Here is a 4,339-nt window from a genome sequence, read left to right on the forward strand (position 1 = left end):
TAGCTTTGCTTCATCAAGCATAGTTCGTGCAGCTTCAATAAGAGTCTTGTTCTTTCTTTCTACAACTCCATTCTGCCGTGGAGTTCCAGGTGCAGAAAATTCCTGCTTTATTCTATGCTCTTTGCAGAACTCTTCCATGATTGAATTCTTGAACTCAGTGCCATTATCACTTCTTATTATTTTAACAGAATCTTTGACTAACTTATCCAGCTGTCTGACATGATCAGTTATAGTAGATACAGTTTCAATCTTCTTGTGCAAGAAATACACCCAAGTGTATCTTGTGAACTCATCCACTATAACCATAGCATATTTCTTCTTTGTAATGGACATGACATTGACTGGACCAAATAGATCAACATGCAGTAAGTGATAAGGCTCAAGAATTGAAGATTCAGTTTTGCTCTTGAATGAAGATTTTCTTTGTTTTTCCTTTTGACATGAGTCACAAAGACCATCAGGAGAAATACTGATTTTGGCAGTCCTCTCATAAGATCTTACTTTACTAGCTCATTTATGTTGTTGAAATTTAAATGAGAGAGTCTCTTGTGCCAATTCCAGCTTTCTTCAATTGATGCTCTGCTTAACAGACAGATTGCAGAACTATCAGAATTTGTTGAAACTCTGGCTTCATATATGTTACCATGTCTGAAACCTTTCAGAACCACTTTTCCTGTAGAATTACTTACAACTTCACAGTGTTCGTCAAAGAAATCCACATGATAACCTATGTCACAGATTTGACTCACACTTAGCAGATTGTGTTTAAGTCCTGAGACAAGAGCTACTGTTTCAATTATGACATTCCCAAGATTGATATTTCCATATCCCAGAGTCTTTCCCATTTTTCCATCTCCATAAGAAACTCCTGGTCCAGCTTTCTCCACAAAGTCTGATAGCATGGCTTTATTTCCAGTCATATGTCCTGAACATCCACTGTCCAGAACCAGGATGTTTTTCTTGTTGCCCTGCAATCACAAAGACCACTACTGGTTAGTTTTAAGGAACCAGACTTGCTTGGATCCTTTGGCCTATTTAAGTTTGTTAGCATGCTTTTTATCGGACTTTATATCAGACTTTGCATCAGAATTTACACTAGAAGGAATTACACTAACTTTCTTTAAAAAAGGTTTTATTTGATAATAATTATAGTACAAACTATGATATTCCTTACAAGTATAAATAGAATGCCATAAACTACCACAATGAAAACAAGGATTTTGTGGTTTAAACCTAACAGACTGACTCTTAACTCCTGATCTAGGAGGTAAAGAGTTTATATCTTTATTTTTCCTGCAAAAAGAAGCAAGATGGTTAGAGTTTCCACAATTATAGCATTTCTTTCTAGGAGCATTAGGAACAGACATATAATTATTGCTTTTATTCACATCTTCCTTTCCATTCCTATTTTTCCTAGCTTCCTTTACCTTGTTCACATTTTTAATCTCTTTCATCTTATACTTAAGCTGCTTCTTTGTCATTAAGCCAACATTTACCACAGTTGGTTTATCCTGTTTTAATTTATCAGAAGTTGACTTTTCTTTGACTTCTGTTTTAGAGTCTTTCATCTTTTCAGATTTTGACTTGTCAGAATTTGACACAAACTTGACAGGATTAATTTTAGGCTTTTTAGCTTTCTTGGTAAAGTTTGGTTTAGATGACACAGTTTCTATTTCTTCTTTATCATCTAGGTAACCTAGTCCATCTTTCCAATTTCCATTTTCTAAGATTTTCTGAGTTGTTCTTCCAGAGTTAGTCCAAGTTTTGATTATCTCCTTTTCCTTTTCTAGTTCAGATTTAAGAGATTTATTCATTTTTAGCAAATCATCTTTAACATACAAAGCCTCATCTCTTTCTTTCTGAGTTTGATGAAATATAACTAACTCTTTTTCTAAGTAGTCATTTCTATTTCTAAGAGCAAGACTTTCAGATTTTAATCTTTCATTTTCTAAAGTCTGATCTCTAAAAATAATGAACATGGTTTTAAGATATAATCTTAGCTCAGAAATATCATCAATATGAAAAGTAAGAGTTGAATGAGGTACCTTCAATTCAGCAGTTCAAGAACTGCTATCAGCATTTGCCATCAAAGCATAGTTCACCTCTTCTTCAGAATCTAAAGTGTCTGCCCAGTTTTTCTTCTTTGTGATAAGTGTCTAACCTTTATCACCTTTTCCTTTCTTTCAGTCAGGAGAGATGTGGCCTCTTTCACCATAATTGTAGCATTTGACATTTGAGTTGTCCCATCTGTCAGACTTTCCTCATTTGCCTTAGTCTTTCTGAACCCTTTTTTTTCAGAACTTCCACTTTTCCTGGAAAACTTCTTACCCTTTCTGAATTTCTTGTAGGCTATCTTTGTGATACCCTTCACCATAAGAGCACACAGTTGAATTATCTCTACATCAACATCCACTTCAGATAAATTTTCAGATTCTGAATCATCATCATCAGAATATGATGACTCTGAATCAGACTGTATGATGAGAGCCTTTCCTTTTCCCCTCTTTGAGACTACCACTTTAAGAGATTCCTCCTCAGCTTTAAGTGCAACTGTCATTGACTTTCTTCCATGCCTTTTGCTCCTTTGATCCATCTCAAGTTCATGAGTCTTGAGCATACCATATGTTAGATATATTTATGATGTTATGTCTAATAATGATTTATGTTTAGTTTTTAGATCTTAACTAACAAGACAAATAAGGACTTAACTGAAAATCAGTACTTATACTGAATTCAGAACTTAATATATCAGAACTTAAGTTATTAGAACTTAAGATATCAGAAGATATTTATCAGGAGATAATATCAGGACTTAAGAAGACATTCTGATGAGGAAGATGACTGATTGAAGGAAAGAAGATTAAGACAAACATAAGAATAGATATGCATGGAGAAGAATTCTATGAAGAATATAATACTTGGAAGAAAAGATAACTAGTTGATATATTTTAGGATGCAGACTTATGTTCGATATCAATTAGAAGATTATCTTGTAACTGTGTGTCTATATAAACATAGCATAGGGTTTACACTATAAGTGTTATCATAATCGAGAATATTATTCATTGTATCCCTAACAGCTCTCGTGATATTTGTTCATCACTGAGAGAGAACGGTTCCATTGTAATACTGTTTCATTAATAAGATTATTCTGTGTTTCTTACTTGTGTCCTTAATTCGATTTGATTGTACTAGACACTGTATTCAACCCCCTTCTACAGTGTGTGAGACCTAACAAGTGGTATCACAGCAGTCTGTTAACACATACAGTAAAGATCCAAAACAATCATGTCTGAAGAAGAGAAAACTCCAACCAAGCCCACAAAAACTGAAGAAACTCCAAAGACTCAAATCCATAATTGATATGAGACTATTAGGGTTCCCATACTGAAACCTTCTGAGTATCCCATATGAAAAGTGAGGATGACTATGTTTCTGGAAGCTACAGATCCCGAATACCTTGACAGAATTAATGAAGGTCCACATATGCCAACCAAGCTCTCTGTTATAGTTGTAGATCAGCCAGCAGAGACTGTACCAAAGGAGAAAAGTGAATATACAACTAAAGATATCTCATCTATTGCCAAGGATGCAAAGGTAAGGCATTTGTTGCATAGTGCCATTGATAATGTCATGTCAAACAGGGTAATTAACTGCAAGACTGCAAAAGAGATATGGGATGTCTTGGAGACAAGATGCCAGGGAACTGATTTAATTAAGAAGAACAGGAGGACTATACTCACTCAAGAGTGTGAGCGAATCCATTTCCTTATTAGGTAACAAAGTACCAAGCACTTTGACTCAAAACCTGATGAGTCATTAACTGGTTTATATGACAGATTTGTCAAACTCTTAAATGATCTATCACTGATGGATAAGGAATATGATCTTAAAGATACTAATCTTAAATTCCTTTTAGCTCTTCCTGAACGTTGGGATTTGAAGGCAACTACTATAAGAGACAACTATGCTCTTGATGAAACTACTCTTGATGAAATTTGTGGTATGCTCAAAACTCATGAACTTGAGATGAATCAAAGAAGCAAGAGGAATGGGAGAAAGTCAAGAACAGTTGCTCTTAAGGCTGAGGAGGAATCCCCCAAAATGGTTGTCTCAAAGAAAGGCAAAGGAAAGGCTCTCATCACAAAGTCTGATACTGAGTCATCAAGTTCTGATAGTGATGAGGATTCAGAAACTGAAAGTCTATCTAAGATGGATGTTGATGAAGAGATGATGAAATTATGTGCTCTTATGGTGACGGGTATCAAAAAGATAGCCTATAGGAAATTCAGAAGGGGAAAGAAGTTTTCAAGGAAAAGTGGAAGTTCTGATAAGAAGG

The sequence above is a fragment of the Apium graveolens genome, chromosome 2 (assembly GCF_009905375.1).
Source record: "Apium graveolens cultivar Ventura chromosome 2, ASM990537v1, whole genome shotgun sequence".
Lineage (NCBI taxonomy): Eukaryota > Viridiplantae > Streptophyta > Magnoliopsida > Apiales > Apiaceae > Apium > Apium graveolens.